The 19,691-nt window shown below is 31.1% G+C and overlaps 1 long non-coding RNA gene across 6 annotated transcripts; it reads left to right on the top strand.

Annotated features, from left to right (window-relative positions):
* The first annotated feature begins 2,885 nt into the window (after window positions 1-2,885).
* LOC107863295 lies at window positions 2,886-5,872 on the top strand. 6 transcript variants are annotated; one of them, XR_007053597.1, is made up of 3 exons: window positions 2,886-3,177; window positions 4,051-4,662; window positions 5,657-5,872. It is a non-coding gene; the product is annotated as an uncharacterized LOC107863295 (long non-coding RNA). The 6 variants fall into 6 exon arrangements; XR_007053592.1 differs by having other exon boundaries at window positions 2,902-3,177; window positions 5,371-5,872; XR_007053596.1 differs by having other exon boundaries at window positions 4,051-5,872.
* The last annotated feature ends 13,819 nt before the right edge of the window (window positions 5,873-19,691 follow it).

The raw sequence follows: 19,691 nt of genomic DNA, 5'->3' as shown, positions 1-19,691 counted from the left end.
ATTTCGCTTTTTCTATATTTTCTTTTCAATTTTGTACATTATCAAAACCTACCTAACAAGTTTGTGCTCACCATTTAAAAATTTCATGTTTTCATTTTTTTTTCAATTGTATATGATAATTATTTTTATGTTATTTTTGTCATTTACTGATTTTATTCGTCAAAAAAAAAAAATTGAGCATTCAACCAAAGATTTTAATCAAGGAAACGGGTAGAAATCATAAAACATAACCTTAACAAAATTTTGTTTATCAATGTCTTAACACAATTATATATACAAATTATTTAACTGATCTATTTATATGGAGTACTACTCTTACAAATTTGATAACGCATACATATCCGGTAAATATCAAATATTGACTTGATTTATTTAAGCACATCAAATAATATTATTTAAAAAAAATAACTCAACTGTTATCTTAGTTCCAAAATTATGTATTCAATAGCAAAAAATTCTGTAGCTATAGACTGGATATTTTTAACAAGAAAAAAAAATTAAAACAAAAACCAACAACAAAAAAAAAAAACTAATTTTTCTTTTCTATTACATAGAAACATGCGTTTAGACATGAGTGCTTCCATATCATTAAAAATAGAAGTAAGGGCGTTTTAGTTATTGGGCATGCCTTGTCATTTCGTTGTACCTGCTGCTGATGTATTGTACTAACACGTGTAGATAATGGTGTTAATGGGTTTGGTTAAAAATCAAATCGAATCAAATCGATTAAAAAAATTGACGTTTGATTTGATTTAGTTAGGTTTGGTTTTAAATTTTAAAAAATCGATGCTATTTAGTTTGATTATGATATTGTTTAAAAAAATTGTGAAAAAAAACAAACCTAACTGATAAATTTTTTATATATGTATTATAATTATTTATATATAATTTATAAATAAAATATAAATATTTTATTAAATTTAATCTTAAACTAAATTTTAATATATGTCTAGCCCAATCAATACTTTAGCCCAATTTCTCAAAGCCCCAGACCCAAGCCCAACTTTACCTACTATTACTAATAAGTTAACTTTATGATCCCTACCTCACTTTTTCTACTTCAGCTTTCACCATATGTAATACATTAACTGTTGATTCTTTTGTTCTTCATTGAAAGGCAACACCGCATTAGCTTCTGTTGTTCTTCATAGAAAGCAAACGATAAAAAATTTCTTTTCAGTTTTTCATCTCACAAGGAAAAGCAAAAATAATGATTGAAACTTGGAAAGTGAAAACTTTAAATACAAGATTATTAAAGATTGGGAAGGTAATTTTTAATTTTTTTATTCTAGCTACCTTAGCTAATTTTAATTTTATATAAGTATTTAGACGAGTGCATGACATGCAATTAATTTTTTAAATAATTTTTTCTTCTGTTTCCTATCATCCGTACCTTTAATTATGAGCAAATGTATAAATCATTGTCGTTTTTTTGTTTAGTTGTTTGCAAGCAGTGGATTATGCAAAATTGAAGTAAATTTGGAAGAGGGGGCTCTTATAGTCCTAGACTAAGAGTTATCAAGTGAAGGGATTTTCCCTCTCGTTTGTTTTGCGTTGTTAATCCATGCAACTGCAAGTGTTTCACTCTCTTCCTGTTGATTATACTTGTGTCATGTTTTTTAGAGTCTCGGCTAGCTCAGATATTGCAAAATTTTCTTGTTTAGTTTCTTAAACCCCTATATCTCGTTTACGCTCGCTTTCGTAGTATAGTCTTCTCTTTATTTTTTGTGAAATATTTTTGGTGATTAAATCTAATTCTATTCTATAGTAAAATCTCAAAATTTCATGGGATGGAACTTTAGCCAGGCAATGGTGCAGAGGGGTTTTATTAAATGTTAATGAATTTTTATTGATATATGGTTTGTGAATAACCTAAGAGAGATGACATGAATGATAACTAAAACTATAATCCATATGCTGCTTCATCTTCGGTCACATAAACAAAGAATCTTTCAAACAAGTTACCATGGTTCCTGATTTAAATGATAGTTTTATGTCTTCTTATTTATTCAATCTTTTCCCTATATGATTAGCTCATCTAGCTAGTCTATAAAGTAAACAAATAACTCAAATTTGTTCAACTTTGTCTCTTTTTATAGTACACTGCAACAGAATACAAAGTTCTATTTTACAATGTATATGTATGTGTTTTTATGTTGTTGGATAATCTTAGTGCCTACAATACAAAGCTAGTGCTTTTCAACTCAATGTTAGTTTTGTTTAATATGTTTGTTCTAATTTTTAAGAGTTTATAGTGTCATTTGTCTATTGCTGTACAAATATTTCATGAGAAATTGTTCAATTTGATACTCCTTTTCATGGATTGAAAAAAAAGAGTTTATTCTATAGATGGTTGGAGTAGGCTAGTTAATAATCAAAAAAATTGAAAAACCAAACCAAACCAAACCGACCAGAATCAAGCTGATGGTTATTTTCTTTTTGTGTTTTGATTTGGTTTTAGAAATTCAAAAATCGATTAAATTGATTTTGGTTATGATTTTAACCACTAACCGATCCAAATCGATCATGAACACCCTACGTGTAGATAGGACTTTACTGTTGCTAAGGCACGTCTGTGTCTTCATATGTTCGTCCCACTTTGAATTAAAAAGGACTCCTAAGTTGTCCAATTAAGTGGGAGTCCTCTAAGTTTTTAAAATTAGATGGGAGAGATAACTTTTTTTTTTTTAAGTTTTTTCATTCCAACAAATTGTTCCAGTTATAGAACAATTTTAATAGTTGTTCGACAATTACACAAGTTATTTAACAATGGTATAAAATTATTCAGCCAACTAATATAGTTATTCAACAATTATGTCAGTTATTCAAAAATATTTATTTATTTTTTAATAAATTTGTGGGACTCACGTGGCCTTTTCTTAATTGGAAACTTGAGGGGTCTTTTGACTCCTTTTTCTCCATGTCCGTCTTCATCTCTTTCTCCTCATTGAAAAACATAAAGAAATGAGGAAACATAAGCTCTCGCTATTTTGTGTATATGTGTGCTACATGTAAAAAAAAAATTATGCTACTCAATTTGGTTTGATTGCTCATTTGAATTTTTTTTTAACTCTTGATTTTAATGGAAGAAGAAGATGCAATTCAACTTTACAATTTCTACATAGATTAGGTTTCTTCACAAGACCTAGATCTGTAAAGAAGCAACTACATAATCAGGTATCTTTTGACAATCATACAGGATTCTCCTTTCAAATGGTAATTGCTCCACATGTCGAATTACACTGGGTTTATTGTTGTTGTAGTATGATTTTGGGGAATTGTGGAACAAATGTTTTGGTTTGTAACTTATTTCTTAATGTTGTAGTATGGTTCATAGCTAATTTGCATCTTTCCTACTTTTTGTTATTTGGGCTGTTCGATTCCGCCATATATAATATCAATTACTCCAATAAAATTTCATTAGGAATGAGAGAAATCTAACCTGAATTGGGTCAAAATATTCTTTCTTTTTCACCTTGGTATTGCAAGATAAATTTGTTTAACAAAGTTAATATTCTGTTTTAATGAATATAGATGCTTGATTTTAACACTAATTTGTTTGGGCGCTTCAGTTTTTTAGTAGTTCGCCGTGAAGAGACTACAATGAGGTTACAAGAACAAAGGTGATCAGTTTATTAGTGTAATGATCGATTAAAATGGATCTTTGCTAAGGTAATAATTATCCCACCTTAACTAATACTAGCTTCTATAAATATATATACTCATTGCCTGATAATGAACCTATTCCTAAATAGTTGAATACAAGAGCAAATAATTATGAAAAGGCGGAATGTTTGATTAACTCAAAAATGATGATCTAAGATTTTAGGTGTGATTTGCAAATTACGCCGCTTAACTTTTAAGATTCTTGGTGTACATTGCAAATCTTCTATGCAGCGTGTCTTTCAACCCAACATTGAAAAGCTATAACAATTCATGAAGGGGTAAGACATGATGATCCATGGGGTATTTTACTATTTGGTCATCATTGTAGTTGTTCGATATCCAAGAGGCTTTGTTCTAAATTCTAATCGTTTGTCATTATACAAGGCATCGTGTTGAACAGGAGAGCCCGAAGCTGAAAGGGTCAATTTTTTAAGCCAAAATGCCAAAAGAGCTACTCCTTCCAAAAGAGCTACTCCTTTATCAAAAAGACCAAATTGGACAAAATGCTCAAGGTTCAGCGATTTATCCTTTTCTTGCTAATTATCTCATTGCAAGTTACCGACTGCGTAACATCTTGTTAGTTGTTGGTCGCTCAACAACTTATAAGTTACTGGCTGCACGGACGCTTGTAAGTTGTTGGCTGCTCAGCAACTTATTATTTAAAGGCTTCTAATTAATTTTTTCCTTTTGTCTTCTATGGTCTTTCACACATACTATCAAGAGTTGTTTTCCTGCAACTTGTAAGGTCTATATAGATTATTATGTGAAATTTTCTCCACCGATGAAATTTGTATCTTTTATATTTCTCTATTTCTTTTGGAATTATTTTTGCATGAGTTTACCTTGAAGTACAATTTGGTTTCGCCAGAAGTGAATTGATTTCTTCATTATTTGTTTGTTTTGTGAGTATTTTGTATCAGTGTGCAGTTTCAATGAATGTGTGTGTTGGTGCTTTTAGTGATCCTGAGGGGCTTGAAGGCCTTGCTCATTTTCGTGGTATGATTCTTTGTTGCATAAGTTTCCATTTATGGTTTCTTGTAATTTGTTTATCGTATTGGTGTTGTTATTATTCCTTTTTTAGTATACTTTGTCATGCCCTGTTTAGCACTTTGTCTTGGTTTCCTCACCCTGTTGTTTCCTTGTGCTGAGCGTCTATCAAAAACAACCTCTAGGTTCACTTCCCTTACAAGATCCTGCAACTCTTAGGAATTGCTTGAAAATTATAGGCAGAACATGCAATAGAATGTCAAGAAGCAAACAGACATAATCAATGTATCACAAGAAACAGGTATAAGCACTGATATGAACACTGAAGTTACATCAACTCAACAGGATCTTGATTGCTTCTGGAATTACTGATACTCTTTGCCGAAAAGAGGGCAAAATGACAAAAAACAAGACCAAGTATAGGGATAGAGCTTCAGTAGCAATTAGCTATCATATGGTGTGGAATTAAATTGTTATATGTATACTAATCCCCTAAGTTGCATTCAACAAGAGTAACCATATATGTCCCAAAAACTATACTACTACCACATTTTTTGGTATTTTGATTGTCATTTTTACACTCTCACTTGTCTCATTGCCTTTTTTAGTAATTGTTATTGAATTTGTAAGATTTTCCAGTAGTACTTGAACACTATTAACATGTGACTGTGTGAGATTAGGATGGTGGCTTACATGATCTTTTGTTGTGAACTTTAGGAATAGTTCTGGCCCATCTTCTCTACTAAATCCATGGGATACAAACATCCTGTTGCTTTTTCCTTTCAGGCGGCCCACTCACTCTGTTATGATCTTCCCAAAACTGGTTAAGAAATTAAAAAAAACTGATGTGTAATTTCTTTAAGAAATGAATACGGATTGAAATAACAACATTGTGAAGAAATATGTATGTATATATGCATATGGTTTTAGAAACCTGTGTTTTCGTAGTTATAAATTTTATAAGTTGGAAGTCTTTATTGGATATGTATGTTGAATATGACAGGGGTAGCAGCTGAACTCTCTTATAAGAAGGCTGTGATTATAAAGATTTGCTCCAGTTTTGTTGTATGAAGGAATATCAAGCTTCTTCTGCATTATTTTGCATAATGGAACACTTTTCTTCTTTTTATCATATAATCTTGTTCATTTTAATATTCTTAAGGATCTTAGAAATGAAGTGAGATTTAACTAATAAATAGGTTTTTCTTCTTACTCATCACATAATATTAAGGTTTTGTTCTAACAAATGTCCTGCAAAGTTACATAAATAATACTCTCCGTATCTTAGTTTACATGGCACTTTTTTCATATTTTGGGATGTCTACAACATCACATTTAAAAATTTCTAATAATTTTTATTTTTAATAGAAGGATTTTGCATTTCTTACGTGTCAGCACATAGTTTTATGATATGCAAAGGATGATGTGCATGGATCTTTTATTTACTTTGACGTATTCGTTTCGAATGTGTGACCTTAGTGTAAGTACTTTGTGCAAATTCTTAGACTCTGAAAAATAATTGAATTTTTATGCTTTTGGAGGATACTTAATTACAAATTTGTGAGTCCATCTGAAGATAAAGCGATTGTCATTGAGCTTACTTAGCACGGCCTTGAACTTGACATGGATATCCCGCTCATTGAATTTAATTGTTTTCATATAAATTTATATGTGTGCTTGTGTAAATTACAATTGTTTTACTTCTTCAGATATTTTCATTGTCGGTCATCAGTCCAAGGAGTTTTGGGAGTTTAAGCTTTACAATTGTTGTTGTTGAACAAGCTCTTGCCATCACAGGTCATTTGATGATTGAGCTACCTTCCTCATATCTCATTCGTAGAATTACACTGAGTATGGTATGAAAGAAAATTAACATTTTACTGAAAGAATTAATTGTTTTTTAGATTAATAGGGATAAATTTGAGTCCTTTCACCACCTTATTAGTGTTTCTGTTAAGAGTCTATACTGAATAGAACACAAAAGCCTATTACTAACGGTTACTTTATCCAACAAAGATGAAAATAAACTCTACTTATATCCCACCTTCCACATACCTCATTTGTAGAATTACACCGAATATGCTATGAAAGAAAATTAACAGTTTAGTAGAAGTATTAATTTCTTTTCTGATTAGTAGGGATAAACTTGAGTCCTAAATTTTTTGTATCAGCGACTTAGCGTTGAAAGTTTGAATCTTCTGTACGTTTAATGTGTTTCTGTGAGCTTGAGTACAGATTTTTAGCATTGAAAAAATTAAATACAACAACCATGACACCAACAATTTGATCAACCATGCCTCAATTACATAAGTAAATTGACAATATAGAGTTATGCCGCAACACTATACAGATTGAAAAAGATGTGTGTCATTCGTATATGGGCTATTGAGCCAGAAATGGAAGAGAGAAAGCTGGTATGTCTCAATCTTTCATTTTATCCTTTCCCTATGGCATGCTAGTCATTGTATACTCCACCTCTGCCTTTTTGAATGTTGAATCTATTAATTCTGTGTACTGAATATACTCTTACCCAGTCTGTTGTAAGTTTCCAAATATTAGCTGTGTTCCATTTTATGCATGGAATTCTGCTATTTTTTCACACCCAGATGTCAAGTGGATTTCTTGGTGTCTATTTATGTATTTTCATTGAAATATATGCGCATCTTCCCTTTGCTGGAGTTTCTCTTAAAGTTGTTCGCTAACGGAGATAAATAGAATAGAACTACTTCAAAAATTTCATTTTCTAAATTCTAAAAAACAAATATACCCAGTGTAGTCCCACAAATATAGATTTTTAGATTCTGAAAACTATAATTCTAATGTACATAAGTGAGCTCCGTTAAAGTAAGGGCAAGTATGAGACAACTAGGTGCTGGTAAAGTTATGAATGTCCCAATAATGTAATGGAGGGTAAATTTGAACCTTTTCGCCGTTGCATCTCTACGTTGATGCTCTTCATGTTTGTTTGTTTATTTTCATGCACTCACCAACTGATGCAATTGCATTTTAGTAATACTGATGCCTAAAGAAGACATCCGGAAACACTAGTTGAAAATAAGGATATAGTTAGGATTTAAAATGATTAAATCCAACATGTTAAAGTTTAACTCTGTTTTATCCTGTTTCCATGAGAAGAAGTATCCACAAGACCAGGATATCGCCTACCTTGTGGCAGGTTAGTGAAGTAGCAAAAATGGAGAAATACTTTGATCAGAGCTTAGTTGTAGTGAACAAGAAATATGCCAACACAAAATCAGTGTCCCAGTGATAAGAATCCATCCAAAAATAACCAAGCTACACAAATAGAACACAGAAATCTACGTAAAAGGATTTAATTGGAAAGACAAAAGACATAACTTTGTGGTAGCGCAAAATGTACACTCACATGTAGACAAAAATCTGCATGCTGAACCTCAGCTAACTAGAGCCACCATGCATCGCATTTTATTATTATTATGTAACTTTTGCAAGACTCATTGAATTTTAGTTGTACTTAATTTTTAAATATTCAAAATGACCTTCGCATTGGACCCGTGCTGACACGGCCTTACACCTCTAGTAATCTAATAAAAACCACTTTAACGAACTTCCTATTCTCATTTCCCACTCACTCTCACTCACGTCTGACTCTTATTCTATTAACATTAGATTTTAAAAAAACATCATTTAACTACAATTTTAAAGGGCCTTGCTTTTTATATTTGTAAATAAATTCTCTGTGTGCTAACCTTTTACTTAGAAGTCAACTATTACTTGGTAATTTATTTCATCATTATATATGATTTAGTTAGGATACAAATATTTTTTTTCTGTTTTCTTATATAATATATGTATATTGTTGACTTTGAAATTTATAGAGAATGTCGATGGATTCATTTTGTCTTCTAATCAATTTTATCTTTGTTTGCTACAACATTGTCAATTACCTTGGATCATATCATTTAATTCTACACAACTTTTTGAATCAAATTTTCACTATTGTAAATTAGAAACAGATCAATTGATGATTTATTGTTTTGCCTTTGATTAATGATTTATTCTGTAATTTGTTGGGTTCAAAACTAGACGATCTTCCTCGACAATCGACATTATACTATTTAGGAAGTCTCAATAAATTGTAAATTGCATTGACCATGTAAACACAAATACCGTTTTTGGTCCTTTTTGTTATGACATGGGTAATTTTGATGTATATGATATGTATGGCAGTTTTTCGGAGCGTATTATAATTATGGTGATTTTATATTTTTCAGTATGGTAGTTTCTGAAGTATATTATAATTATGATAATTTTATATTTTTCATCGTATATGGTATTCTCTTTAGTCTTTATGCAAACGTATCATAATTGACACACAATAATAATATAATATGAGAGTTAATATTAGCGTTCAAATTTTACTTAACTTCAAATGAATATTATTATATAAGTGATAATATTATATTATGATTTATCTAATGAATAGGTCTTCACTTAATTATACTAGACGAACAACTGAAATATTACTAAAGTATGAGTTTTCACTTTACTTATTTTCATTTTTATTTTTTTTCCTCATTTGTGCTACACTAAGAAATAGCACTGTATGAAATAGTATTTATCTACTTAACTACCGCTTGCACTTTCCTCTTTCGCTATTATTCTTTTCTACTTTTGTTTTAATTACTTCTAATATTGAATAGAAGATTATTTAAATGTTAAATATTTTCAATACCCGACAGCTTACTACACATGATATAAAAATGATCAAAATTAATTAAAATATCATAGACCGAGAATACACAAAGAGGACAATAGATTTGGAAATATAGTTAAGTTTCTCATATATGAGATTTTAATAATCAAAACCAAAATAGTATTTTATATTTAAAATGAAAATTGAAGCAAATTTTAATTTCTTAACCATACCATCATGAAACAACAAATATTGAAAATTATATATAGTACTTTATATTTATATGGCATCTTTTAGATTTCAGTTTCAAACAAGTCTATTTTTTACCATTATTTTTTCATATATCTTTTAAATAATTTGAATTATCAATTATTGATATTTATATAACTTTTTACACACTTTTCAAATATACAAAGTTTATTTTAAAATTAAATTATTTAATTCTAGAAAAGCGAAAAATGTCATATAAATTGAGAAAAAAAGAACAATATTTTAGTTTAATAATTCATTTTTGCACATGGCATTTTGAGTTTCTATACTTTAGTACTATAATTTTTTAGCCATAAAAAAATTTATACACTAGTTCGGCTATGCAGCTAGATGAGATATTATTTGCTTTGAAAAATTATTTGGAAAAGAAGGCATGATAATATTTCTTCACAGATATTCTCATTTTTTAAGTATTAGAGTCTGTTTTGCTAAGTTTATTATTCTTTAAAGGTGTTTATTTTTTTTAAAGGTACTTATTTAAAAAAAAAAAAAGATATTTGGCCAAGTTTTTACGAGAAAATAAGTATTTTTAAGGAGTAGCAGAAACAATTTTTCATAAGCTAAAAAGTAGTTTTTCGGCAATTTTGAGAAAAATATCCTTAAAATCACTTTTAAAAAGTTTGGCCTAACACTATTTGTTGCTCAAAAGTACTTTTTGAAATTTATTGATCAAATACAAACTATACTTTTCTGAAAAAAAACACTTTTGAAAAAATCACTTTCCAAAATAAGTTAGATTTTAGATTGTATACTACTTGAAGAAATGGACAGTAATGAAGCGATAGCAACAATATTCTCTTATATAATAAGAGGCAGTTGAGGAGCTTCCTGTCGTCCTCTTTGCCGATCAATTCACTAGTTTATTCCGTGATTATGCTATATTACCCCTAATTAATTATTATATGTCATTTAAGTATTAGAAAATTAATAATATTTAATTAAAAAAGGTAAAACAGACATTCATGAAATATCTGCTTCAGCTGCTTTAACCATAATTTTACTATTTCACCCTTAATTAATTATTAAATAGTTTAACTATTAAAAAATTAATAATATTTAATAAAAAACATAAAATGGATATAAAATGATAAACTAAATCTTGATTTTTTACAGTAACTTGTATAATGTCTACTTAAATTCTTTTCACAAGTATTTTGTATAGCAATTTTGTTATATCACTTCTAATTAATTATTATGAGTCATTTAAGACATGTCTACTTAGGGTAACGGTGAGATTGACGAGGATGTCTTGCACCGTATTGGGGTGGGATGGATGAAGTGGAAGCTCTCTTAGGGGGTGTTGTGTGATAAGAAGGTGCCGCCCAAGCTTAAAGGCAAATTCTACAGGGTGGCAGTCCGTCCGGCCATGTTGTGTGGAGCAGAGTGTTGGCCAGTTAAGAACTCCTACATTCAAAAAATGAAGGTGGCGGAAATGCGGATGTTGCGTTGGATGTGTGGGCTGACTAGGGGGGATAGAGTTCGGAATGAGACTATCAAGGAGAAGGTTGGTGTGACTCCAGTGAAGAATAAGATGCGGGAAATCCGATTGAGATGGTTCAGACACGTGATGAGGAGGGGCATAGATGCCCTGGTTCGTAGGTGTGAGAGGCTAGCTTTGAATGGTTTTAGGCGGGGTAGGGGTAGGCCGAAGAAGTACTGGGGAGAGGTGATTAGACGGGACATGGAGCAGTTACAGCTCACTAAGGACATGACCCTAGATTGGAAGATCTGGAAGACGCGAATTAAGGCAGAAAGCTATGGTCAGTTTGGGTCGCTAGTGTAGGGAATTACTTGGTGGGGGTATTATTTTTGTTATGATACCTTGTTTCATGCTTTATTACGAATCTGTTTACTTTTCTCTGTTTACTATTACTTGTGGGTGTCATACTTATGTTATGCCATCTTGTTCCATGCTTTACTATGAATTTGTTTAGTATTCCGTGTCTCGTGTCTGGGGTCTATCGAAAACAGTCTTTCTACTTCTTTAGAGGTAGAGGTATGGACTGCGTACATCTTACCCTCCCCAGACCTCACTATGTGAGAAAAAACTGAGTTTGTTGTTGTTGTATTTTAGACATGTTTACTTCGTTACTTCAATCGTGATATTTGGTTGATTCTCGAAATTATATCAGTGCCACTTAAATTGAAATAGAAGAAAAAATATTATAAATTATAATAATTAAAAACTTAAATTATTTTTAAAATATAATTGACTATCAATGCCATCAAAGTTTAGACAAGAAGAGTATTATAAAATACAATAGCTAACATCTTAAAACAATAAATTACAGTGGCCAAAAAGTATTATAAATTAAAATAACTAACAATTTAAAATATCTAATTTTAATTGTGTCACATAAATTGAGATAAAAAACATAGTAAAAAGTAATATAAAATCATAATAATTAACAACTTAAAAAGTTTAAAAGATAAAAAATATTTGCCGGACTCTCGAAATTATATCAGTACCACTTAAATTGGAATAGAAGAAAAAGTATTATAAATCATAATAATTAAAAATATAAATTATTTTAAAAATATAATTGACTATCAATGTCACAAAAGTTTAGACAAGGCGAATAACATATATTAATTGAAAATTACGTAAAAAGTATTATAAATTATAATAGTTAACAACTTAAATATCTAAAAAAAAATTGTTATATATTTATAAGAAATACTATAAATCACAATAGTTAACAACTTAAAAAAAATTAAAGATATAACATATTTGGTTGATTATCGAAATTATATTAGTATCACTTAAATTGGAATAAAAGAAAAAGTATAATAAATCTCAATAATTAAAAAACAAATTATTTTTAAAATATAATTGACTATCAATGTAACAAAAGTTTGGACAAGGAGAGTAATACTATTTAAAAAATACATAAAAATTATTATAGATTACAATAGTTAACAGTTTAAAATATTTACAAATATATTAAAAATATGATTAATTATCTAAATTCTATTTATACCACATAAATTGAGACAAAAAAATAGCATATAGCACGGACCTATTGGCGTTTAGTATACCATATAAAATGTAGTATGTAATAAAATTGAGCATAAAATATAGTACAATATTCCAAGCATATAGTCATACATTGTTCATATATATATATATATATATATATATATATATTTCTATTATCTTTTTATTTTTTTTCCTGCACATTGCGCGGGGACGAATATTAATTTATTATAAAATAGGCTCAAAAGTGACTTTAAATGTCTAATATGCCCAAAGTGACCATAGATGAAAAGTGACCCATTTTGGGGATACTTTAGCACTTTGGTGATGCACCATCTTTACTCCAAACTATTATCCAAATACGATATTGCTAAATGGACCCTTAAATTTTATCAGCAGATATAACTTTTCTCGTGCACCCAACTATCATCTAAACATGTACTTGCTTCTCTAAGGTGATCAAATCTTGGATCCTTAGGTGTTGTCCATGAAGCATAAATCTCAAAAGATTGAAATTGATTCGACTTGTACCAACACTTGATATGAAGGTGATAAATGATCAATGAAAATAAGGATAGAAATGCTCTTTGTTAAAACAAGGGATAAAGATAGCACAAGTGGATGAAAGTGTTCTAAATTAAATTTTTATATAAGTTGTCATATTTTATTTTTGTAATATCTATTTTGGTGTTTATGTGACCTAACTCTGGTCGATCAATGATATCTATCAGTATATGTGGTTTGTATAGATATTACTCCTGCTACCCTTTTTAGGGTATGGTCTTTTGCAGGAATTAGTGTTGGTTTCATGACTGTTGTGGATAATGATTCTTCAACATCTTTCACTCTTCTTACTCATGGTGAAAGTTGTATCTAATTTTACTTTCAAGTTAGAAGTTCTTGTACCTGTTTAGACTAGATCCTAGGGTAGTTTATACTTTTTGTATTTGTTTATCAAAACTATTGTAATAAAGATAAGATACTATTTTAATAAAGACTTTCGCTTAATTTCTTAAAGGGCGGTAAGGGTTTGGGTTTCTCCTATCTAGGTGGATTACAATAGGTGCCCTCACGATCTGATAATTGAGTCATGAAAGTTAGACTATAAGAAGGTAAAATAAGTGGAGTTTAATCCATAAGATTTAGAATTGAAGAGTAGGTGATTAGTTATTCTTACATTTACATTGTTTATTTTTAGATGTTGAATGTTTTGAAACTTAGAGAAAAGGCAAGGCTCTTGGGCACTAGCTTGTACTTAAGTTATTCGGTTGATATAAGTTATGGTTAATTGGAGTTTAGATTCGCTTTGATTGTATATGTGCTCGTAACTTAGATACTTAGTGATTGATCTTTAGACATACTTGTGTTTAGTGATTTGGTTGTTCATGCTTGAATGAATAAGTTCATTGAATATCAAACTTAATTGAATTGCATTATGCTTATAAATGTACTTATAAATTTAGCGTAGTGTGATACATCTTGAGAGAGTGAAATTGTTAAAGTACATAAACATATGGAGGATCGGCTATCGCACCGGTACAAATATGGATACTAACATTATTATTATTATTATTATTATTATTATTATTATTATTATTATTATTGCTGATGTTGTTGTGGAGGATCTAGTACCACACTGATACGATACATGAACCTAAATGGTCCCCTACAGATTATGATTAGATAGACATAAATAAGTTCCATAGCAAATAGGTAGATATTTGTGTGGTCTTGAGAGATAGTATGTCTTGATAAGTCAATAATGGATTAATGGTATTCTAATTTTTAGGTTGAGATAGACACAGTTTTTCTTTATATTATGACTGTTTATTTCGTGAGTGTTTATAGTATGGTTGATACAGTTGATGATTAGAGTATGTGGGTATTGCTTGGCCTATTGTTGTTATACTTGTTGATTCATTGATTTGCTTGCTATGTGTTGATGTCTGTCTACTTGTTATCTGATTTATGGGGATACATGCTATTAAGTTGAGTTGGCCTATCACACCTACCAGGACATAGCGGTTTGTACTAACACTATCTTATGCTCTTCTTTTGTTAAGTGCAAAAAGTGTGCTAGAGGCTTAAATATAACCTTACTAATACCGTTAACGGCTGATCTCGATCTAAGGGTGATCACTCTATCTCTAAACTACCATAGATCATCATTTGGGTTCTGGTCCTTTTTTCTGGCAATGAGACTTTCAGTATTTTTTTATAATTTTTGATATATTCTTAGATATATTTCAATATAGAGTTCTTGTACGATGACATTTGGGTCTTGAAGATTGTATAGATAGTTGTCCGTATTTCGCATCTATTTATTTATTGGGTTTGGAGAATTATGATTAGAGCTGGGTACGTGATTGTACTATCTTATAAATGACTAAGTGTTGGGTTAAGACTTTAGTCAGATAGTTTTTCCACCAGAGGGTTAGAGTGATTGTCACTCACGACTATTAAATCGTGATAATTTTATGTAGTCATTTAACAATAAGAATAGTATTGCAGAAAATGCTAAACTTCTTTTGATTTTATAAGTTCAACAAATAAATTGAACCAATTAATTTTAGTAATGTGATGACCCAAGCCTGTCACCCGAAAACTTTAAGACTCAAGAGAACCTCTTAGCACTTATCATGAGCATTCAACTGACGTTGCAGAAGAAACATTTGTAAAATCATAATTCTGAATAATTAAACCATATTAAGGAAAACTCCAAAAAGTTTGAGAATACAAAAAACATACATCTGATAATGACATAGTTCTACGAAGCCTTTAACATAAAAATAATGGTCTAAGTCAAGACAAGGACCCAACAAACATCATAAAACTAAAATAGCCTGACATACACATAAAAGAAATGTCTTTCGGAGAATGAAGGATTACCAAACAATGACTGGTGTGAGTGTTTCTACTGATGCACAGAACCACAAGAATGTATCTGCAAACGTACATCATAAAATAATATAGAGTTCAGGATAGTTAGTACATAAAGTATATTGGTATGTATAACACGTAAAGAAAACATCAAATGGAACATGAAAGAAGAACTAAGACTTAAAAGAGGAAACATAAAACAAGTTGTCACGAGCCAATTTACGAGTCATGATGGCACCTACTCTGTCTTACCTGTAGATAAGCCAAACTGTAATCCAAACCTAAACATAATGGATTAACTTGGTAGAAAATGCCCACTGGGCGAAAAACAATAAGTACAACTTGTAAATAAAACAGGGTATTAGGAATAGATAAAAGATAGTCAATTCATAGATACCATCTCATGACCTGGTAGATTCAGTACAAGAGCAACTCTAAATACAACCCAAGTAACTAAAATAGTCAATACAATCTATTTTGAAACTAAAGACTGGACATAAGTAAGATTGAGAAAAATGGGTGACTTTGACTCCAAAAGCTCACCCTATCTCTGAAAATCAACACAATACGAACGTCGATCAACAACAACATCTAGTACTTGATCTGCACCCAAAAAGTACAGAAATGTAGTATAAGTACCAAAACCACAGGTACTCAGTAGGCATCATCGACCGACTGAGATAAATCATAATATATGTATGATAAAATTAATGTAACTACGTCATGATAAAGAGACGAACCTGATAATCATTTCAATATATGTACCCCCCTCCCCCCCTCCTCCCCCTCCCCCCCCCCTCCCGCAAAAGTCGTGCATGTGTTGTCTTATAGTAGCTAGCAATTAGAGTGAGAACTTGAGATTTTTTCTAAGTTTAAAAAGGACTTAGAATTATTTTTTAGCTTCTAAACTTCGGGGATTTTATTTTTGATCTTTCCGACCTCTGATTTTAGATTTTTTTATTGCGTTGCGATGGGACAAGCCTATAGAACATCTCAGGTGAGTTTCAGAATTTTTGGACATCGTTTAGGGCGCGTTTGATTTCCAAAACAGTAGCAGCATGCGATTAGCGTGCGTTGCATGGTGCAACGCATGATAGGTAGCATATGATGGAGCATGCGATGCATGCCCTAGTTCGGTGGGATAGAGCATACGACGCATGCTCTGCTGCGCGTACCTAAAATTTTCAACTTTTAATACCCGTCTCATTAAGGGTATTTTGGGTATTTTCCAACCCCTTAACATCTTAAACACCGGATTTAATCCCTATTTCACCAAAATCCAACAATAACTCTCCCAAGGGTTTCAAACTAAAAACCCAAATAAATCAAGATTCAACTGTGGGTTTTCGAAAGCGATTGAAGATTTTGAATCCCCAATCTGTAAGCTTCGAGAATCACCTATTATCTTTCGAGATTGAGGTACACGGGGTTTTCCTAAAATCTCATGAGCATAGAAATCATGATTTTAAGAATGGGGTTTTGTACTTATGAATATAATCATGTTTTTAGAAGTTTTGACGGTATTGTTTTGGTCTTTTGACCTTCTCCCAAATTGATTTGAAATTGTATATATATGTATGCATGGGTTTTAAGGTTGATGATTGAATTGAGAGCATGACTCATGAAAAATTCCTCTCTTGTTGTGATTTTCCTTTACTTATGACATGCTATGAACAGTTTTAAATGCATCTTGAAAAGCATGATATGAAATGCCTTGAAAAATGTTATGATAGAATTATGATTTTAATTTTAAAAGAGAGAGGGTTGTTTATGTTGATGAATGTTGAACATAATCAAATAATGAGAAGAGTTGCATGGTTTGTTAAAGATTACATGACCACCACTTGTTTATTGAAATGATGGAAATTTTGCATAGTTTTGACTTATGTTTTCGGAACATGAATTCCCTTTGTTAAATTGCATGTTTGGGTGGTCTGAACTATGTTTTAATGAAAAAAATCATGCATGATGTATTATGGCTCAAAAATAGGACTTGCAAGTCTTGGTATGATGACACCAATTGCAGATTATGCCATGGTAATTCAGAACAGAATAGAATGCATATTTGAAGTCAGAATTTTCAGATGTTGAAACTAGAATAATGAATGATTCAGAATAGGATAAAACTGGGCATAAAGAGATGTTAGGTGGTTCCCCGAAGAAGGCAGGAGTTCAGACAACTCGTTGCCCGAAATCGTAATTTACCGATCCGGGTATATTATATTACTCTGGCCTAGTGTCATGTGGCACATCAGAATCAGAAACTCCAACCCTTGGGGCACACTCGGGTTGGGGGCTTCCCCGCCGAGTCAATGGTGGATTCCATACAGCCCGTGGAATATCAAAATTTTAAGGGAGCGCCACCTAACTCAAAAGTAATACAAAGATCAGACATTGCATTGACAAGAATGATTTATGATTTTCAGAAAGTGCCCATGTGTTTTAGAACTATTTCATGTATGATATTTTGACAAACTGCTCTCCATTATTTTATTTACATAAAAGCTTTATTTTGGATTACTTTGCATAAGAGTACATCTGTATTGACCCCCTACCTCTCAGGTTCTGAGGCTCAGTCTAGGGGTCCAGATAAGTAGTAGATTTCATCAAACAGAGTTGCAGAGTCCAGTTGGTGAGCCTTCTATATTTCGGAAGGCTTGTTTATTTTCAGACAATTATTATTAGTTATGTTTTTGGTCTACTGAGGGTCTTGTCCTAATTGCAGATTGTGTTAGTAATCATGTAGTAGAGATTTTGCAGACGGTTTACAGAGGTTGTTAGTTAGTTTTGGATTTCGTTTTCCATTGCTAAATTTACATCAGATTTATGACCATGATTCTGTTTCGCTATATTTTCCGCATTTCCTTATTTGTGTATGAATGGTGTATATGATTACAAGTTAGAAGGGTATCCGGGCCTTCATGGTTCAGGATGCTCGTCACGGCCAGGGCCTCAGTTCGGGTCGTGACAATATCGCTGCGCATAGATAAGTAAGTAAATCATAATAATAACGTAACATAACATAAAACATTAACACATGCAATTAAGACTACAAAATTGGCCCTCATAAGTCAATTAGTGCGGAAAAAATAAATAACCCATTGCAAGCCCCTATAAGCCTAGAAGGTACAAACAAGATAGTATTACCCGTTACTATCATTTATCAACTCTCATGATGCAACTAGAATCCTTCCATGTCGTGCCACACCATAACCACCGTTTACCCGTTAGCCATCATTTATTCAATATCCACCAATTACCAACTAATAATTATTCATCAACTAATCATTTTATTATCAACTTATCATGGTAGAACTAGAATTCATTCATATCACGTTACATTATAACCATTTTCTCATTTTCAAACTTAGCTAGAATCATTGTTGTCAATCGCATACCCCGATATAGTCATATCATAATAAGTATATCATCATACAATAATGTGTATATCCAAACTCGAAATGGTAAGTATAATCAACAATATCATCATCGATATCATTCTTTATATCATCACCAATATCATCAATTGTCATAACCAATATCATAGTCATCCTCCGGACTTACACCGGGTATAAATAGTTGCTATCATCATCATTATCCGGACATAAATCAGTATTTGTATAATTTATATCATAATCAATATTCGTACTTATATATCGGTAACCGTATTACCATTATCATGGCCAATATCATAACTATTAAAGTTTTTTATAGCATAATCACTAACATAGCTATTTAGCATGATCACTAATCATAATCGAGGCATGACTCTAGTAGAATCAACAACATAATTGCTAATATAATCAATAAGCATAACATTAAGTATAATCAATAACATAATCGTCAATATAGCCAATAAGCATGATCTTTAGCACAATCAATAGCATAATTGCTAATATAATTAATAAGCATAGTCAATGACATACCCATGGCCCAATCAATAGTCTAATTAATGGATTAATCTATATCATAATCACGGGCTTATTCAATAGCATATATAATTAGCTCATCGTTTGCTTAATCAATAAGTTATTCGTAGCATAATTAGTAAGCGTTACTCCCAATGTTAACCCATCATAACTATCAAATACCAACGAATCTCCATATCACCGCAATAACTATTTTCTAGATATACACAAGCGTATAAAAAGGTCTTCAATAACTAACAAAAGTCTTAGCCTAAGGTGGATAAAAGAACATACTTTTAAATCCCCGAAATTCTTTACCAAACAATGT

The sequence above is a fragment of the Capsicum annuum genome, chromosome 3, assembly GCF_002878395.1.
Source record: "Capsicum annuum cultivar UCD-10X-F1 chromosome 3, UCD10Xv1.1, whole genome shotgun sequence".
Lineage (NCBI taxonomy): Eukaryota > Viridiplantae > Streptophyta > Magnoliopsida > Solanales > Solanaceae > Capsicum > Capsicum annuum.
The sequence above is the reverse complement of the archived record's forward strand: the minus strand, read 5'-3'. Positions and strand labels throughout refer to the sequence as shown.